The sequence below is a fragment of the Anopheles merus genome, chromosome 3R (genome assembly GCF_017562075.2).
Source record: "Anopheles merus strain MAF chromosome 3R, AmerM5.1, whole genome shotgun sequence".
Taxonomy (NCBI): Eukaryota; Metazoa; Arthropoda; class Insecta; order Diptera; family Culicidae; genus Anopheles; species Anopheles merus.
This window is the reverse complement of record NC_054084.1, coordinates 25,132,808-25,154,454: the sequence shown is the minus strand read 5'-3', so window position 1 is coordinate 25,154,454 and position 21,647 is coordinate 25,132,808. Positions and strand designations below refer to the sequence as shown.

At 43.5% G+C, this 21,647-nt stretch overlaps 1 protein-coding gene across 1 annotated transcript in view; it reads left to right on the top strand.

Moving 5' to 3' along the window:
* Positions 1–21,647, top strand: part of LOC121597504 (nuclear transcription factor Y subunit gamma-like) — a 111,007-nt gene that overhangs the window by 9,122 nt on the left and 80,238 nt on the right. The gene's annotated exons all lie outside the window — the stretch shown is intronic.

The window sequence follows — 21,647 nt, the reverse complement described above, 5'->3', positions numbered from 1 at the left end:
GCTCGCTCGAGCAGTTTTTATAAGCTATTCGAGCAGTTAGGAACAACGACCTTAATTTACTGGTCGTGTGATGGCGCCATGATCATCACTCGACTTGCAGCAAGTGCTTGTGACAAGAGGTTCTCTGCTGAGCCCGAGTAATGCATCAACGACGTCCAATATCGATAGAGTGTTGTGGTGTCTGGTTAATTTCAGCTTCGATCGAAAGGCAAGATAAGCTGAGCTCGAGACATCGAGTGGCTTGTGGAAAATGATCTGTTCTCGGCGATCTTCTTCGTTGGGGAAATTAACTCATCTGCTCTTTTAGTAGCGATAACTGCAAAACGATCCAACGATCAACGAATGATTGCTTATCGGGACTTGGTATGTTGTTTGTTGCTGAACAGCGTGATCTGCTCTCAAATAATTCATGAATAATCATTGCTTTTTCTTTCAGGTTTGAAAATGGTATGGTTTTGCCTACCAAATAGGATGTTGTGCCGTTCTATAATCTGGACGGTTGAGAGTTGCTTCGAAGGGCGTTGAGTCTGATTAAAAACAGACATAAAGTGCTCGAAACGATCATGCATGGAAACACAAATCCATTTCATCTGTGTTCCGATAAGCAATGAAGATGATCATCTTTCATATGGGGCGTTAGCTGTCGATGATGGAATGTCAGAACCATTGAACTTGGATGATAACACTCGGCGGCAATTGTAGGCCGCTACACAGCAAGAGAAAACAGGCATTGCAGCTCAGGGAGGAGGGAATGGCAGCAACTTATTTGTTTAAAAAATGGGGTGGATTGATCGCGTCCAAAAATTTTGTGTCGATATGCGAGGATGATAATATACAGTGAACATGAAATCTACTTTGAACCAGTGTGAATGCAGTCGATGATACAATACATATTGAAAATAAGGTAGTGTTTCAAACAAAAACAGAAGCATGATAGGGTCTTCATAAAATGTGAGAATGAGGTTATACAACTATGTTTTTTTATGACTTACTATCTTCCAACTACCATAGCGATCATTGACATCTTCTCTATCAGCTGATGCTCCTTTATAAAGGGTCTATTCTTGTTGTTGTCTTTGAGGTTCTATTCAACCCTTTCAAAGGAAAGAGATTATTATTTTGAGTTTTCGTTCACTGTTGCATGATAAAGTTAATCTTCGAAGCATCCGACTGATCTGAAGGATGGTGATTTCCTATATTAATTATTCAACACTTATGAATACGTACGATGGAATTTGAAAGTATCAAGACGAATGTGAGGTAAAGTACAGTTAGGATGAATGTGTTTGAACCACTTGTAGCACATGCTTCTCAATCATCAACTAATCCGTTTCTTTTCTTTCTGTGGTTCTATGTTTAAAAGCTAAAAAAAAGTACAATCGTCTGGAGGTTACAAGTCATAGCCACTTTAAAGACAAAGACACATTATTTGAAGTGTGCCAAACTTGACATGCATCGAAAACATTTACGGAGCAAAACATGACCAATAATATGAAGAAATCAATTAATCTGTTTTCCTCCAATGCCTCTACACGGGTTGAAGAATCCAGAGGACTCCTTATCATCAATGCGTTTGACAAGAGATTGTGTTATTGTTCTGATTGGTGGGTGGTTTTTCTCCGACTGAGCTCTTGGTTTGACATACAGAGTAAACGAACGATTGGATGCAAAAGCAATCTATTATCGGAATACTTTTCAAAACCAACGTAATGCTGTTCGATGTTCAATTTCAAGATGGAATGATGCTCCAAAGAGATGTCTGTGCTCAACGCACAACCACATCAAATGTCAAGGTATCGCGAAGTAATCTGGTGAATGGCATTCGGCCAGATGGAATGTTTTATTTTTCACTCCCATTCGCTGTGAGTAGCTTTTCTGGTTCGAAGTTTGTTATCTCGTCTAAGTTTCGCTAGCTTGGATGCTCAAGAAACGAATAGACGATACAGGAGGGCGGTTATCGGCTTTAGAGAAGTCGTTGAACGATAAGCCAAAATTTCAAGAAGTAAATCCAGACGCGTACGAAGCTCCTCTAGGAAAAGGCAGAGGACATGAGAATACAAAAACAATCTACCCCTCCCCAATGAATGGGAAACCGATCCAAATCGCACGTTGGCGCGAGTTCCGAAAAATAACAATGAAAAAACGACCACATCGACATTGGCGTCCGCACAAACACGTCAGCTCGCTCATGCCGCATAGGTCCGCGCCACAGATAGATCCATCCAATGTTATCAAATCATAATTTTGCTTATGGCCCGATATTTTGGCTCCTTTAACGATGCCGCCGTTTGGTGTCCATCGCTGGTTCTTATTGTTTTTTCCACCTTCCACGACACCAGCGAGAGAGAAAGAGGAAACTTGTCTAATTTACATTTTTATGAAACAATGCTTCTCCACGGAGTGAGGAATTCCGGGCTGCGTCGGACGTTGTTAGAGGGCTCTCTGTACTCTTGCCGACGTACCGATGTGGCGTTGTTTCCGGTCAGAATGCAAAGCGCACGAGCTGGTGGTTTCGTACAACTTTTGCATTATGCCACACACACAAAAGCAACAGGGGACGGCCGAGTGAGAGATTAAATAAAACTATAACGATAAAGGGATGGAGGGAATGGTCCCGCCGATAGGTGTATCTGTGACCATTAAGCATGTAGAAAACTTTGACCAAATGCTTCTGCCCCCACTCTCAAAAGCTCGCAACACTTATCGGCTATTGATATCTACTTATTTATCATATTTATATTTCTTTTCGTACCACGACGGGACGTGCCCACCTTGGGTGTCTGTTTTTGGAGGTTTCGGCATTCGGTGTGCCTTTGCCGCTTATCTTGGAGTGTTTTTTTGGGTGCCTGAGGGGAGCGAGTGTATCAGAGGGAGCGTGGATGTTGGGGTCTGTTTTGCTTTGTTCCCGCCCGCCAGAACCCGGGGAGTAGTAGGAAGGTTTGGCAGTAAGCAACAGATAGGTTTTCCATTGGCAAAAGACAACAGATAGATTTGGAGATGGTTCTACTTTTGCGTCTGTTTGATTTACACAATTATCATGGCATTCCAAACAAGTAACAACGAAAAGCACAAAGAAATGTGAGGAAATGTTTAGTTATATTTGTGCATGCCGAGCGTTATTTCATACCTTTTAAGAAATATTTCTAAAATAGATTGAAACATTTACAAAAGCAGCTTACAACACTGCTTATGAATTTTTGGAATCCTCTGTTTGTGTTCTTTTTTCCACACGCATAAATTGATTCCACATTACCACCACCTTCGAGCGTGGTCTCTTTCCACCGTATAATCCCATCTGCTATCTCATCTCACAGAATGGCAGCGGCCAAAAACCACCCAACCAAACCAGCATCTCTCTCGGCGACTGGCGGGAAAGATAAGCAAAGCTTTTAAGAGACATTACACTCCACTCGATCTCCCATCGTGCCGCCGCCTTTGACCAGATAGGTGACCGGATTTAAGACCAGATACGCCAGAATGCCGAAAGAGAGATGGAAGCGTAGATTTCGTACGTTAATTGATTAATTATCGATACCCGATTCCATTGCACATGAAGGGAGGGTAACAGAGAGAGAAAGAGTTTTTGTCCCGACATGGCCCAACTCTTCCAATCGAGGCGCCTTGTATCCCAGCATATGGCTTGGAATCCACTACTCACGCACGAACACACACGTACACACCAAGGTCAACCAATTTGTTCGACGAAAGTGCAACCTTCAAGGCAAACAGTGTCGGCTTCTTTCCGTTCCAGCTGCCTCGTCCGTTCCACGTTGCCTGATTGTGGCGGGGTGCGTTTTATGTTAATTGATGTTATTTTTCATGCCGATAAGACGCCGCGTCCTAATCTCATGATCGCAACTCACTGTACGATGGAAGGTTCGCAAAGGGAGGGAAGGTCACTGTGATCCGGGAGGTAGAAGGAATGATCACTTCTCAAGAAGAAACAGGCATCGATATATCTTACTCCCGCAGGCCGACCGACACAAGCGAGTAAAAACTCATGCACTCGATTACCGCATTTTTGTGTTATTCAATTTATACTCCTGGCATGGTGTTGGTTCGATCGCTCAGTCTCTAAGTCAGCTGACGTCTTTTGTAGTGGTACGTATGGTGGTAGTAGTGGTGGTCCATGGTGGTTGTAGTGGTGGTCTCCTGGTACATAGACACCCCCAGATCGAGTTAATCCACCCCTTTCCTTAGCATTGCAACCCAACACTCAGCCTGAGTTTGAATCAGCCAGGGGCATCTGGCATAGATGGTTGTCTAAAGAGAGCAGCTGTCTATGTCTGTTCCTTTCGCACTCGTCTCTCAACTCGAGATCGAATGGCCGGGTGTAATCGCGTGGACGATCATAAAAAATGCTTCTAAACCGAATGCTTTTTAGATAAACTGTTTGAGAGTGTATGTGTGAGAAGTCCTTGGGCGGATGGTTTGTTCGGTTTGCTTGCGACACGTCATTCGCGTCAAGTTACCCACGTGATCCGTATCAGCATTTGGCGGATTCAAACCTGTGCATGAATGTATAGATCTAAAGATATGATGTCTGAACAAATAGTGAAACTAACGTGTGTGTTACAACTTCAAGCATAAATAAGAAACTAATGAAATGGTCCAAATCATTTCAAGTCTGTATAATATTTAAATATTAATCATTTCTATTTGCTGTAGAAAAATCCTCGTTCGTTTTCATTCTATCAGGAACCTTTCTCTGGAACTTTACTTTCCTTGGAACAGAATCAGAACCCCGGAACTAGTGGGAGAGGTTAGGACGAGGAAGCTTATTTGCAGATTAATTCGAACAGGCGGAAACTTTTCCCTTCGTTTGCCATCGCCCACTGTCGCCTTGTGGTCGTTAGAGATTCCCGCTTCACTATCCTTATCTGTGAGAGGAAAAAGTGGAAACTCTTTTCCGTTTCGTTTTGGTTTTGCTTTAGCGATCAATCAGTAGGACTCGGTGAGGTTTTTTTACCTCTACACTCTGGCCAGACCATTTCCCATAGAATCTTCGTAAGAGTTTTCTTTTATCTATTTTCGGGATGCATTTTTGTTGGACTTTTCAATCCTTGGCTTCCAGGCTTGTGGTTTGAGTTGGATTCGTCCTGAGTGCAATTTGTGTCTGGGAGATGCTGCGGTTATCGTGCCACCCGATGCGGTTTGTCTTAGTGTTTGATGGACAAATTAGCTTTCGCTTGGTAATGGCACACCCCGATGGCAATGAAAGTGTTGGGATAAAGAATCTGCCAGCCGGAAGGGGCGAAGGACACACTGCTGGGGAAAGAAAAAGTGTTCAACAAGGACCACCAGGCACAAGTTGAATGAATTTGCTTTTGACAAATTAACTTCGTAATCACTTTAGGGAAGAAAGGAAAGAAATCTAGCAATTTTTCATTCGGTTACCATCTTCCGTTGCGTGAGGAGACGGTCAGACATATCTTGTCTTGTGTCAGAGGAATAATGTTTGATTTATTTCTATTTTTATATTAGTCAGTCCAACCCAAGACAGTTTCGTCTCAAAATAGAGCCATTGAAACACGTTTGGAATCTTTGTTTATAGCAAAACATGATAAAAGTGTCTCCAACGGATCATCATCACAGTCTCGTTATCATCGTCATCGTTACCGTACCGGCATTTGTAAGTTAACGTTAGACGGACGGAAGTACGTGCACTTGTTGCGATCTCGGTCAAAGCACGTACTCCTCAAGACGTAATGCGATAACAGCGGTTGGCGAAACAGAGAAGACGACAGAGAATTGAAGGGAGTAGGATTACTCCAACACCATCGTGACCTACCTCTTTGAGATGGGCATGTTGTATGTTTGTTTGGGTTTTAAAGTGATTGCAAGGAAGCCAGCAAAAAGTGTATTTCGTTCCAGTTTCTAATCAGCTTGAGGGCGCTTAGTTACAGTTTGACAAAAAATCATCATATCAAAATAATTATTTGGCTGCATGATGACGATTGTCCGACCACCAGTTGACTGTAATCAACGTATTAGATTCTGGAACGTTCATTTGGCATAGTCGATTCTTACATCGATGCGATTCGTCAGAAGAATCAACCAAGATGTCGCTACTCATGCTATCATCTGATCTTGATCGGTCTCTGTGACGATGTGAACGCTGTTCTGTTGGTGAGTAATGTGACCGCTAAACGTTTGTTTACATCAAAGCCGGATGATTCACAAGAAATGTCTGGAAGTATTGTCTAATCTTGAGTTGAAAAAAGGCATGCGTTAATTAGTTGCTAAAAGATTGCAAAATCGGCTTTTGTGTGCACGAGTTTGTGCCAATCAACTTGTTTTCAAATAAAGATTTTACTCGTTGGATGTCTAATTTTGTTTTTGTTAATTTGACCTCTAATCGAAAACTCTTTAAAATACATTTTGAAAGGTCTTCGTAATTATTCCACAAAGCATGTTTCAAAGTGTTTGGAATGCATATTAAAATGTTTATTGCCTTTTGGCGGCCTTTTTCATTGACGCATCATGACGAAAAAACGACTATAATTCATCGTCCGGTTTATCAAATCGTTGTCTCATTTATATTAATATGGATAACGTGATAGCGCTGAGTGCTATTGTCCCGGCCAGCTATCGGACAGAGTCGCGAGATGGAGCGAACAAAAAGCCGTTCCACCGTCGGGTGTTTGAAAGGTAGCGCAGCAGACTTGGGTATCAAAACTGGTCTTGTCCGGAGGCGTTTCTGTGGCGCCTGCAACGAGTCCCTTCACTGTGCTCAATCTTGAACGAAAAGTCCCTTTGCGCGCGACTCCGTGGAAGGCTTGAGGGAGTAGGAGCGTTCCGGTGAGATAAAGTTTTCCAGATTAACCTACGGAGAGTGCAGCTCGTGCGATAAGACGGTAAAAAGCAGTCCTCACTGTCTGGGGACGCTCCGATGCATGACGTGGACACGCAAGGTGATACTGGGAGGCGCCCTGAGCGAGACCAGCGGGTGATTTGTACGTAAAGGAATGAACCAAGCCCACAACGACGAAGTAGGTAGAAAGTGAGACGAGGAAAGGGAATATTCGACTGTACAGTATACAATGTTTGATATTCAAGTATTTACAATTTACCAAATTTTCTTATTTTTTTATGTTTGAATGTTTGTTGGTATGTCTCTTACAAACTACCGATTAACATTAAAGCCTTCAGAGGATTCTACAAAAATGCTTCAACCTTATCCACCCGATAACTCGTGAATGCAACGGAAAGGGCAGCTCACGGAATGCACCAAACAAGGAAGAAGATTCTCTCTTCTTCACTGGCGCCAAAGTGTCGAAGATGAGCCGTCGCACAGGATAAGACGCCAACAGCTCTGTCCTCGATCAACCGATCATTCCCGTCGCTCTTCTTTGGCCCATACAAGTCGCTTCGCTAAGATACGCAGCCTCTCGGCTTTTGGGGCTCTTTTAACGCGCCAACACACTGCACTGCGGTGGTAATAATAATATCAAATTGCAATAAATTTGCTACAGCTTGTTTCCAGTTGCAGTTTTTTACATCTTTTCGAACGCCATCCAATCGGTTTGTACCGAAGAGGATGCTTGCAGCCAAATCGAGCAGCCAACCCCGAGGAGCGCGCGCGATGGCTCGAAATTCGGCAACGGGCTGTGAGCTTTCTTTGCCTGCAGTTGGTGTTGCATCGTAACGGGAAAGACATTGCACCATCTTTATGTATGGAAAGGGGCGGAGAGGAGACAGAATGGAATGAAGGGAAGGGGGATTCTAGAGATAGCGACACGTCGACGTCTGGGCGCTCTACTCGTGGCAGGATGTAGCGGGATGCTTCGATGGGAGTCGCTGTGTTGCCTTGCGGGACAGCTCCATTCTCAGAATCGGTCCATTTTCCAACGCGATAGTCTTATCCTGAATGGTCCAACCTCGTGCTTGATATGGGTCGAAGGAAAGAGGAATCCGACGTGGAGAAGGAGAGAAACGAGGAGGTCTCGAGCATCCCCAAACGACACTATCAAGGAAGTAAGCAGTTTCTCTTTGCACGGTATCGTTGATGCTGTTGTTGTTAGCCGTTCTTTGCTACGGAGTCCTTGGAGCTCTACGAGCCAGGGAGGGCTCTGAATCAACGTCTTATCGCTTTATTTTCACTCGTCTTGGTAGTGGAAGCATTACTCGTGCTTCAACCAGTGCACCAGAGAAATATTTTTCTTATCCTTTATTTTCCCGCGAGTCCAACATCCTGAATCCTTTTCTCTTTTTCCGAAAGTAAGCCGTATGCAAAATACAAGTAAAGAATTGTACAGCACGATCAATACAACATCTCTCTCTCTCTCTCTCAGCACAAAGATAAGACATAAAGAAAATCCTTTAGCTTGTGCTATCGCTGCATACACATTCGTATATCTCAAGCAATTTCTCGTGAGGAAAAGGCATTTCTTACGGCTTGTGTTATGCAGCGATAGCGTTAGAAGGATTGAGTTTTATTGAATTAGTGTAATAGCCCATAGGATGACACAACTTTTCTCACTTTCACATAGGAACGAACACAATCCGTCAGAAAAGCCATGACCATGGTGATTCTCTCCATTTGCATTGTTGATATGGGCTGACAGTAGAGTTCCTTCTCCAGACGTGTGTGCTCCTTGACTAGAACGGTTTCTTGAGAGCATGTTCTGCTTCATTCCAACAATCATTTCGCCATGATACACGATTTCTATCGTCAAACGGCTAGTTTTGTTGGAGTTTCGAAGATATGAGGAGCAAAGGAATAAGATGTCTCCGTCGGTGAGGGTGTGGGTGAATCGATCGTGGTAATAGCAAGGTGGAAGGAAAATGGTGCTCTCTCGACACAGTATTGTCCTTGTGAATCGTCCTACAACAGTCAAGAGCTGTTGTTTCAGGCTTGTTTCGAGTTGTGCCGCTCATCTCCAGGAATGTATTCCTTCTCCATCTGACTCTTTCTCTGATTGCAATCAGATCCACACACACTCTCATTCTGCTGACGGTTGTACATTTGCTTGCACGAAATAGTTTACCACAAGCTCCTTTGCTCTCACCATCCTTGGAAAGCATCACTTTCACCAACACCAGGCTTTGGCAAGAGCTGAAACAATAGTCCTCACACATAGAGATGGCTCCAAATGCTGTGGTTGTTGCTTCTGGTTGCATAAAGCCAGTCAACGGCATACAAAAGCGTAATGAGACATGGTGTTGTGATCGTTTTTGGCATTGCTTCAATAGTTTTGTCATATCGGCTGTATGTAGCCAAAGATGTAGCTAATGGCGTTTCGTGCGGTGTACTGAAGTTGTAGAACGGTGTAATGCCCTTATAGGATGTGGTTTGATGTGCGGTAATAATATGGGTGGAAATAACTGTCAGTTAGAAGTGAAAGTTAGGCAAAGGAATAGGTGGTCTCTTGAATATTGGCTATTTTCAATTTATATCGTCTATTCTTTCCCCAATTAAAATCATATCAAAAGCGTCTCCACGGTCAATCCAAACTCATTCGTTGCTTTACTGTACACTCAGTTTCAGAAAACCAGATTTTATATAACCAATCTCTAAATAATCCTCTGCATCAGAATACGCATGCATCATTCAACTGTTCGTAGAAGATGGATGCTTTCTCTACAAGCGTATCTATAATGAAATCTTATCGTTGGCTGGACGCCATTTCCTTCCACTAATCCCTCTCAACCGTTGTGCGGTTTTTCATTTGTTGGCAACAAAACTCTTTATTTATGTCTTTTTGAACATTCAGCGCCATCGTGGTCGTTGTATGTCCGATTTTATGATTGTATGTAAGCGTCTGGTTAGCCATTTGGTTATCTTGTGTGTTATGAAGCCAATCGTTCTTATTATGTTATGTGTTTTCTGGCTTCAATCAAACGATGAATCTTCACTCTGACCTATTGCAGTGGATTGTCATTTAGTTTCACATGTTCCTTAGATACTTAGTTACTCAAAAATCTCGTTTAGTATGTGCATTAATCCTATTTTCGTTTTAATTTAAGTGTCGCTCTTATTGTGTTGTTTGCTTTCAATTTACTTATCATCACCACATCACAAATATCTCTTGAATTGCTAAAGCCCTTTAGCTCAGTATTCGCACAGGATTCGACTTGAAAGTGAAACACAATCCATCTCCGCGGAAAACGAGAAGGCAAGAGCGGCGTCAATCAGATCGAGATGCTACCGTTTTGATTTCGCCACGCGAATACACGACAAGTGATCGATCATTTTGACATTTGACACGCCAATCGTCTGCTTTGATGCCGTACGCGTGTTTGTTTTGTTGGTTGAGATGATGTTGATGTTGTTAGTAGCGTAGCTCATCAGCGAGAGATTATCAGCAGGCAGCATGGTTGTCAAAGGGTGAACGAAACGTATGCAAAGGGATTACCAATGGCTGGAAATATGGGGTCGATGAAACATGGCCAACATGACGAGATAGGAGAAAGTTCTTAATGATGTCGTTGGAATGTTTTTCTATGTTTTTCTAAGTGATTTTCAAATATCTTTTCTGGCTGCAGCATAATAAAATAATGAAATAAAATAACTTCGAAGCTAATTGGATATGTTTCTGTTCTACTTCTAGGTAAGTCACCAAACGATTGCCAAACTCCAGTAGTAACAGTAAGTCACAATCGATATCAGATACTATAAATCATCCGATACCCAACGGCCACAAAATCTGATTGATTGCGGCTAACGCTTATCATCACTCATGAGTTGAGTCCATGTATGATTCGACTAATATTCGGAATGCTTATCGCGTGTTCTCTGTGTGATTCGCAATTGTAGGAGCGTTTGTACGGGTGTGCTTAAACGATTATTGATTATCGGTGCCGGACAGGATGATTCACATTTTGATGAAGCCATGGAATGACTGGTGGAACGGTTCAATTTATCTACCAATAAATGGTTAATGCTGCTCAATCAATGGTGGTGGCGCTATGTGCAACGTGGAAGGATTGTGTGATAAAATGACAAAAGCTTTGTGAAAGTTAATCGGATTCGTAATCTGTTATGGGAGGAAGGATATTCTCTTATCAGACGTGAATAATGATACTGTTTCATTATCAGGCAGCGCTTCTACCATTTTGTTTCTGAGTGATAAATACAATCGTATCGATCAAATAAATCCATAACATTCATATGTCATGCAAAATACCTGATATAACAATCCAAAGAATGTCAAGCGAGCAGTAATGTAAATATTGATGATCTGTTTATTTTGTGTTGGCACCCGGCGTTGTGTGTTACACTTTCCATCTTCGGTAGTTGTCTGAAGTGTTTATGTTTTGGTCTGAAGCACGTGCTTCGTAATGCGAATGGGCGCTTTAAAGAACGTAGGTTTTTTTTACGACATTCGACGGTGATTTGAAGTGAAAGTTATTGATATAATATTGATATTTTCCGTTTTATGACTGGCCTGAGGTTCAACCGCAGTAGAGAGGCGGACAAGCACGCGACTCGATGGAATGCAGCGGGAACAGATTGATTACGGCTTCTGATAAAGTGTATAGGTTGCCGATTGTTTGATTGGAGTGAAGTATAGGAGGTGTGGTGTTTTATATCATTTGCTATGTCATTTTTAGACATTTATGTTTATAAAATTTAAATTATAAATTTATGTTTATTTTATATAAGTAAATATGTAGATTGAATAGTTATGAAAATTGAATTGAAGCAACAAATGCACCATAGTAAACATTCCTTGTCTACAAATGAATAAAATGTTCAGAGTTATTTGCCCTTTGATTAGGCATTCTACTGATTTCATCGCTGTATCGAAATCAATGTGCAATAACAACCCAAAACCGAATTCCGTTATGTTCGCTGTCAATTTCGCACAACTTGTGCCGCTGGTGTTGCAGCTGTTGCTCCTTTCGCTTCCACCACCACATAGCGTGTGAGATCCTATCTCGATCGTTACGACAACACAACGAAGGCAGTGGACATCGTTTGGTTAAGTCGTCGCCCTACTACACCGACGAAAAGACACAACAAGCGAATGCAGTGACATTTCCAAAAACAAGTCCCTCCTGTTTCAGCCTTCGTTCGATGTGGTCCCCATTACTACGGAACTTTTAGATTCATTGCACCGATTCGGAGTTGGTGAAGTGTTTCATTCACGTGCATTATGGGCTCATGGTTTGGTTGGTGCAAACGAGGATGGGGCCATAGACGCCATAGACGGGGGTAATAATCGATGAGTATCGGAGCTTTGCTGCCCAATCGCTTCCCTGTTGCGAGAATCAAAAGCCCCATTAGAGCGTTTGGCGAGACAAACGGCAGTTTGAACTTTTCTGGAATGTTTGAATCGATGTTCTATGATGGGGTAATAAGCTTGATTAGTGAGGGAATGCAGAAATAAATGGTTGAATTTGTGTTACTACTTTTGGCACAGGAAACCAGTGGTGTGAAACAGTGAAAATCACTTCCAGTCTTTCAAACAATACATTGATTGTAGTATCAAAGTATGTAACGATATAGCAATGTTTCAATTTGCCCAATTTTGCGTTACCATCAAGTCGTTAACCAAGATAGTGTGACACACAACCACCAAACAATTTATTTCTACATCCCCAGTAACTTACAACTGGTGATAAATTGAACCATTTCAACCCTGTCTAGTTGTTCTGGTATGCAGACAGGTGTTTTCCGTCACTTCATACCCGTTTACTTATTCAATACCTCAAACCGAACAGTTGTTCAGTGAACAACCCTCGAAACAAGCCCGGAAAAGATCGTTACGTTCTTCTACACCCCTTGCCATAGGTTTTCTCCACTTTTTCCGTTCCAAAATGGCACAAACGAAAGCAACTCCACTGCAGCACTCACCACCATCACCATCCATCGACTACCAGGGCTCGTTATCGGCTAATTTTGATCTTTTATGGTACATATTCTTGATTGAAATTTCGTGATAATTACAACATTGTTTGCCTAAGAACTGGAACACTCTCGAGTCTGTGTCGGTTTGCTAGCTAGAATGGTTCTTTTTGCTATAGGTTCGACATCGTTTTTGGGAAGCTCTGTCACCGTCTTCCGAAAACCGTTTCCGCCCGGAAACGAGTGAACATTGTGGGATGATGATGAAGTAGTTCGGGACGGTGTCGACCAAGCATGGAGAACCAGAAATCAAGGGAAAACCAGCAAACTAAACGGTGGCTGTGAGACTTTGAAGAGCAAGAGACGCTTATCCGGCATGGTAGCGTTGGAGTCGTTAGAATACGATGAACGAACAGAGCGACACAAACCACTGTCAAATGAGTCGCTATCCCTTCTTGCTTTGGAGTAGAGTTTCGGTTCAGAAGAAAAAGAGAAAGAGAACGATACTCAGCAAAATCGTTGCATGGAGCTTTTCCCCGTCACTCATCGACACAGTCGGTATGTCTTAATCGAGATTTAATTGTACGACATTCGTCAACGGACTTAATCGGTAGAGATACCGGCGAAGCGATAGAGTTGGACAATGATCTGGATAGACTGTGCTCATTTTGAATGTGCGTGGGATTGTTCCAGCAAAATATGATTTCAGTTTTAGAATGAGACATTTTGGAAGAGCTCACATCTAACAAAACAGTTCAGCAATGAAGTGATTAAAATCGTATTATCATTGTCAGATCATCTTTCAGCAAGAAATAATGATGGAGTCATGTATTGTAACAGAAATCTTCGTTGAGTTGTAAAGCAATTTAAAATGTACTTTACAAAAACATATCGCTTGTCTTGAGAAGAAAATAATGCATTAGACAATTTCAACTAGACTTTGAAATCAACAAAATGACACGAAACACATTTAACTATCAAGCAAACAGTCCAGTCACTAAGGGAGATTCAACACCTTTCCAAACATGAAACGAACCAGATACTACGTTGAACCTACCCGCAGAAATTGGTCTGCTGGCGCACAAGACACGCATGAATTATACTAGCCTTCCAACCTTCCAAGACTTATCGGCGCCAACCCGCAGCGTGTGGCGCAAACATGCAGGTTACCGTATATTCCTGCAGGAATCAAGATCCCCAGGAAGTTGCATGCTTGTGTAGCTAGTCTGTCACCTTGACCTCAGTACATGGTACGATGGAAGAAGTCTTACGAATGCGGTGAACCTGGATTTGAATTTGTAGGGGTCGATGTTACAACGACGTCACGTTGTTAGGCCACTTTTGAGTTCAAATTGCTTGGAAATACAAATAACAGCGAGAAACAATGCAGGATAAAAATTTAAATACTAATTACTGCGCAAACGAATCGTGAATTTTGGGATGAGGTAGTTGGCAGCTGATACAATCAAGCGCTAAAGTGTCTTTAAAAGGACTTTTGCGTCGATGTGGTCTCAGCACGTTTTGCGCCATTAGGGATAATTAGTCAAGCCGCACGATCGTGAGAAATGTATTGTTATCGATGTTGAGGGAGCTTCAATGTGGCGCATAGCTTTTGATTATTTCAAACACTGTTATTTATATGAAATAACTAACTAAATAACTTGAGGTTATTTTAAATTATTCTAATGATATTTAAACATATTTGGGATCAATTTCGAAGGCACTTTAATTGCTTCCCATTCCACCAACTCCGATCGTTCCTTTTTTTCTCTTACTTTGCTGAACCATCGTCCAAAACCGCTGCACCGAGGACACGTGAGATTGCATCACGATGTAGATCCGCACAGGATGATTTCACATGAACTGCTCGCTGGAGCCGGGCTGAAATGGCGCGAAAACGGTCCACAACCACACGATCGCTGGCCGGCGATGACCACGGAAACCTTGAAGCCACCCGCAGGATCACTCCCACCTCGACCACGAAAACCCATATAACACTTTCACGGCTCGTTAAGGTTTATTATTTTCGAGGTTCGGCCTTCTTCTACACGGATGATTACCGTCGTATCGGGCGAAGGTAGGCGGGCGAACGTATAATCAGCCGAAGCGTGGAGTCGTCGATATCGGTGGATGATCGCGGACCTGGCGAATGGAAAATTCGTTTCGCGCGTTCGAACTTTTGTGCTGTTCTGTGTCGGTGTTGGTCTCGTTCGCTCATGCTTGCCTGGTTACGTGGCCCATTCATCGTAAGTCTTTTTCCTCCCCGATTCCTCGGGATGCAGATTCTGATCGCATCACTCGCACGCTGACCGTTGCATTGCAATTTCCTGCATCGTCCGGTGGAACAGTGTGTCAGCCCGTTTGCTGTGGATTTCTTCAATCACCACTCACTTGGCATCATCTGCAGCACCAGAAGATGAAGGTGATTGTGTGCTCCTTGGGTGTATGGTTCGCCCTTCGCCCAGGAACAATGTAGCGGGAAGCTGCTGTTGCTGATTGATCTTATAACTCAGTGAGCGAGCCAGAAAGGACATGGAAATAAATTCAAACAGAAAAACACATAACTTTCCATGCCAGTATCGAATTCGTGTCTTCTGTGAACGGTTATCTCAAAGAGTACATACGATTCACATTCCCGAGAAAGCAGCTCACGATTTCATTACAATTCTAAAATATTAGAGAATGGTTGTGCTTGTTTGAAAATTAGGACTTGGAGTAACATGAATAGAATTATAACTTGGGAACCAAAATAGGCCATTCAATTGATCATTCTTTCCTTCAAAATCAATATTCACCTCGCTATTTTGGTCTTGTTATCGCCTTCTTCTTTCAATGGTTGAAATACTTCCATCTCACTGGAAGAAAGACCACTCGGTTGAGTTTATTCCACTGCTTAACAAGATAGCTCAGAGCAGATAGTTACCGAGCTACGACGAAACACTCACCGGTACGCAAGGCATTGAAATTGAACGCAGCATCTCAAACGGGAGATGAAGAAGCGTGAAACTCGAATCAAACAAAACGATCTTTCGTTCAACCGTTGTTTAATGTTGTCTTGTGAGGGTTTGTTCTTCCTCTGTTCACCGGTTGATCTGCTGCACCTTCTCTGCTCCACCTGGTCGTGCGTTAGCCATACCAGCGGCAAGTACGACGTGTTTTACCTTAGTTTTACACTCGCTACTCCTTCGCCGCGTTGTATTTAACGTCGTTCATCTTAAGATACAACCTCTAGCAGCGGTTCTGCAGCTCTTCCACTTCACTGCCAAGGATTCGAGGGCGTAAGTGTGTGCCTCTGGATCCGTTGTTCCTTGGACTCTCTCGCGGTGCGGTACAGAAAATGAAGATCGTTTGTGCGGAAGCGTTCAATGCGTAGTTACTTACACACCACCGGTTTGGAGATGGGCTTGTTTATCCTGGGAAAGCTACTCTTTCTCCTTCTCCCGTTGGATTGAGGGTAGGAAGATCGATCTGCTTTCTTGCCTCCTAATAGGATCAGCCGAGAAATCAGACTCATCTGCGTTGGGTTGTTACAGAGGCAAATAAAAGAAAAGAATCAAAAACCACCATCCAACAGCCCATTTCCATGCCACGCAGCCGTTGATGATGATGATGGTGGTGGCTCGATAGTGGACGCAAAGGAAATGCGATCGATAAAATTGCTATTCTCTTACGCTGGTAATGAAAACAGTACGCCAGCAGTACCATGGTCTCAGTAAGGTTGTTGTTGTAGCTGTAAGGCTCGGTAAATATACAAAACACACACCTTGAGAGCGAGCGATTGTAATCGCGATCGCGAATGAGATCTTTACGTGTGCGTTGCCGGGAGGGAACGGAACCGGCTTTCGCGGGCCACGATGGTATTCGTGCGATATGAGCGCGTTCAGGTGTTTTGTGTAATAGGAAGGCATTTACATTCATCTTCCAGAGTCGCAGGCAAGCAACGTATACAAACATTGTGGGAGTTTGGTCAGTGTTTACTTCCACGGTTAGTTGTTCCAGCTTAGTTTTTTCGAATGTTTACGTTATTTAATTAAAATTAAATCGAACTTTTTTGGAAACATTTCACGATTGCTTTTGTAAGATTCGTGTGTTCCTTCTCTTTCGTTTTGCATCGCTGGAAACATGATATTGGGCTGGCACAATGCCATGTATTCGCCAGATGCATCTGTATCAATTTGTATCCAATTTTATTCCCGACCAGCATCGGCACCGACCGAACATAACCCATGTTACCGCCAATGCAACGAACCTGCAGCTGTAAATCCACCTCTGCTCCAGCAATACAATGCATTGTATTTGTATCGCGTGATAGAAATCTCCGAAATGCTCTGTGATCCTTCGTTGCCATGGTTTTTCTGCCGCACGTTGGATGATTATGGATGCCGTACATTTTCTTTCTCTGTCCGGCGATTTCTCGCTACGATAAGACGAGCCCGCGTGCTGTCGGAACGTCGTTTCGCGCGTAAAAGAAATGCGTTTTCCGTGGTTGCATCGTTCACTGTTTGCTTCCAATGCGTTTTGCAGTATAAAAAAGTGGTACAAAACTGGCTCTCCAAATTTGACCGGATGTACGGATCGAGGGATATCTTGACCTGAAAACAATCATATTGTCTAGGTATGGCTTTCGAGCGACATTCAAACGACATTAGTGAAACCTATAAACTTATGCTTTTTATAAGTTTAGTATTACTCATATAAATAAAAGTGGAGATATAACTCAATTTCATATTGATCAGCCTTGTATTCAATCTAACAAAAAAACCTGAACTGAGAAGATCAGCAAAGATACAAATCGCTTTTGAAAGCTCATAAAAGAGCATGCAAGGAGAAGAAGTTGCTGAGAATGGGTGAGGTATAATTTCACCTTCAGATGATTCGAGCTGCGGTGTGAGATTCCAGTGAGAAGATAAATCAAGCTTCGGTCAGCAAGAATTCGATCAAGATAACACTTGCGTAGAATTGGACTTGGCCAAGAGTTGAATTAAAACAAATCCTTTTCGGAGATCCAATCGCGAGAATGAGCGTACGACCCTCTTCCTGCCATCTCAAGCCAAACCGTCCAGGAGGTCCCCAAAGGCCCACAGGATCAGGAACGCGACCAAATCCGCATTCGCGCACAGACACACACGCACACAAACAATCGCAATCATGGCACAATCGTGCGCAGCATAAAGCACATAAATAATCCGGCAATCCGGGAATCCGGTCAACCGAATCGAACAGCCCATCAGCCAGCCTAACTACGCGCAGGGAGGACACATCCTCCGGAAAGCTCCAACGAATCTTCAGCTCCACCGATGCACCACCGTGAATGAGGAAAGATTTGAATCTTCACCATTTCCTCTCGCCCAAACCATGCCAAAGGATCGAACCCCCTTTTGGACGATGGAGAACACCGAGTGTTGTGTGTGTGTGGTGTGAGAGAGAGAAGGGGCAAAAATCGCACAACACAACTGCACCGAAGCCAGAACAATCGGTTCCGTAAGATCAGCATTCGGTTCTGCGTATCGCGCCAGTTGCCAGAGCCTTTTTTATTGTTCGACGTGCCAGATCGCGAATGAGATCGGGTTCGATTCGTTTTGTTTTTGTTCCTCTTTCCTTTTGCGCACGGGCTGTTGTGCGTATATTCGATGTGTTTCTGTCCGGGGCACACAATTGTGCATGTGAATGCAGCAAAGGGGAAGAAAGGAGGAAGGAAGGATGCCGCTTTTCAGCATCTGATAAGCGAGGTTTTCGCTTGGCATTTGGGTTTTGTTTTCGACGAACCAAACGGCCAGCAGCAAGGCGGTGAGGTCAAAAGTTGTCCGTTTCCGATGCGTAAGCAATGTTTATTTGAAATTCTCGTTGAATCGTGGTTTGAATATCCTGAACTAATCGAGAATGACGATACAACCGGAACATATGTATACCAATGCCCAGAATGTAGATAAAACAAATTTCCTGCAGTTTAGTGATAAAGTTGCAATAAAATTGCTCTTTAGATTTAATAAAGTTCCAAGTGAAAGTGCGAAAAATGGACCACTTCGCCGGTATCGTTATTCACATCACGTATGCCTCAAGCAAGAACCTCCTCTGCTTTCGATGAAACGAGCTTGAAAAACTGAACCTTGGCAACTGACGGTTGTTCGTTCCAATCGAACTATTGATCAGCTTTATTCCGAAATAATAAACCATAATTCATAGCAAAATAATACATTTCTTACAAGTGTTAATATCAACACATTATTACGGTTGGCCGGTCTTGGCGTGATCCCGTCCGACTTTCTGTACCACGGGGAATGTCCAGCACGACGAGATTCCCATTCCTCGGGGCCGTTCTTCCGTGCGCGGCCGATGATCGGATCTGCTTGTGCGCGATCCTCATAAACTGCGGCATGTCAGTTCAAAAGGTCAGCGTTGCGGGAATGCTGGCTGCCTTTCATGTGTCTGTGTTTTTCTCTTTTTACCACCAACGCCAACGTGATATCACGCGCTTTTCCCTCGTGGTTGTGTTGGTCGTTCTCGTTGCGTTCTTCATCGCTTGACGTGATGGCAGTGTAGACGACGCGACTGCGGGTGTGATATTGACCGTATACCGTACAACACGTGTTAAAGTTCAAAGGACGCAGCCAACACAAAACGGCGTAAAACAATGCCGGAATCATACGAGCAGCGAAAGAGCAGTCGATAGCATCCTACACTTCATCTGCTAAAAAGGTGAGAAAATGCAACACAGTGATGGGTGCTGTAGGTAGGGTACGGTGCAAGAGTGCAGTTTCGGTGGAAAAGCTAGATGGATCGAGATGAGTTGGGTGAGAAAGAAAACAAAACCAACGTTGGAAGAGCGAGTGAAGAAATAATGAAGCATCGTGATCGAATGTGCATCAGAAAGAGAACATCTCCGCACGTTCAATAACAAGAGTAGAAAGGATGGAGCGCATGCGCCCAAGTGCGCCGCAAGGGAGTCGAGCCGGTGAGCAAAGATCGTGATTTACACCTTAACACTGCATTCTGGGCATTTGTTCTGAAGGGTTCTGCCACGACATGGAATACTCAATCGAGGCCACCGACTTGAGGCTTTCTAACGAGGTAAAGAGCAATATCGAAGCATGCTACTCTTCCAAAGACGAGGGTGAATTGGGTGATTGATTGGAATCAAAGGACTTGAGCATAAGCGACGAACCCGAACGTTATGTACAAGTCTCTCGAATGGAGATTAAAAAATGGTACAATTATGCTTTCCGAAACATTAAGCATACCAAACAAACATATTACTTGTTTAAAACTGAAAACAAATTGGAGGGTTAAATAACTTAATGTTGTACAACTACACCTCAGCTTAAGAATAACCTTCTATCTAACGTGCTCCGGCGTAGTAAGTAGTCCGTAACGAACCACAAACTTTTTCATGAATAGTCATCACTCACAGCTGGATAAGCGACCTCAGCGAGCGTCACTGCCCAAATCAAATCATCTGATAGCAATGGGAAATGGCAACTGAAAACGGCTTTAATGGCACCTGCAACATCCTCATCAGCATCATCGTTGATAATTATTGAGCCACTCGAGCCCGAAACGTCGGAGCAGTAAGCAACACATTCTGTGTGTTTTCTTTTGGCGTTATGTGGAAAGTGGGAACGATCGTTTCGGCGGGAAATTATAACCACACACAAACGATCATGCCTGCTCTGCGATTGTCTAGCCGTTTCCACCAGTGTCCAGTTGTCGATTAAGATAAGCTCCAGCTCCAATGCTTGAAGTTAGAGTGTCTGAGTCGTCCATGGTTGTGTGGATGTGCCAGATCTTGGAAAAGAGGTGTGCCGCTAATGGGATGAATAAATTTGATCGTACGATCGTAAGCACACCAGAACGGCGACATTTACTCCCGGGCGTAGTCGGCGCTGAGAGGCTTCATAATTCACACCCCACAGCCCATCGCGATAACGCTTGAGAAGCGACGGTTTTGGCCGAAAACGAAAAAACAGCTAGAAATTATTTCAATGCGACAGTAAGCGAGGAACCCACAAGCACATAAGATCTATTTACGATCTTGCGTAGTTTGGCTCGCTTCAGGCAATTCACCCCTATTAGATGTTCGATAAACGTTTCCTATCAACGTGTTAGAAGTGCGCCGAAAATTAATTATAATCACGATCAAATGAGCGGAACGAAGCGCGGGCAATTCAAACAAATTGCGACGCAAGACAAAACAGACGAGATCCACACGCCTAGCGTAACGATCATTCTTGCAGAAAGCGCAAGGAAAGAAACCAAGAAACCTCCTTCAGATCCCCTACAGCACACGGGCAAAAGAAGCGTGTAAATTTATGGTTACAATTTATTAATGAAGATTTAAAAAGCAATAATTTTTTTCCAAATGAAACCACCCAACATTCTGCCCTGCGCTACCTCGGCCGGATGGTGCTGTATCAGCAAGTAATTGAAGCGCGAGCGAGGTGGAAGTATTAGGATGAGCTTTTAAGCACCTTCTTTGCCATCGAACCGGAATCCAACCGCAGCTCCAAGGCACAGTTGTCGCTGGTGTCGGTTAAGTTGTGCGAGCGCGCGTCCGTTCGCAAACCATGGGCCATGGAGGGGAGGTTTTGGATTCGCCGTTTTCCACCTTTTCTTAGCCTGCGGTGACCACGACGCTGGAACGATTGCCGAGGCGTTCGTGCCTGCCTGCCTGGTTGGGATGATTTCTTACCATATTCAACCGAGCCCTGCGTCGTGCCCCCGTTGCTCAGCTTGTGTCGGGCTGGTTTCGTTTCTTTCTGACTCTTTTTGTTTCTTCCACTTATCCCGTGGTTTGTTTTAGTCGGCAGAATGTTTTTGTGGCGGTAGGATGAAGATGATCGTTTTTATTCATCGTTTT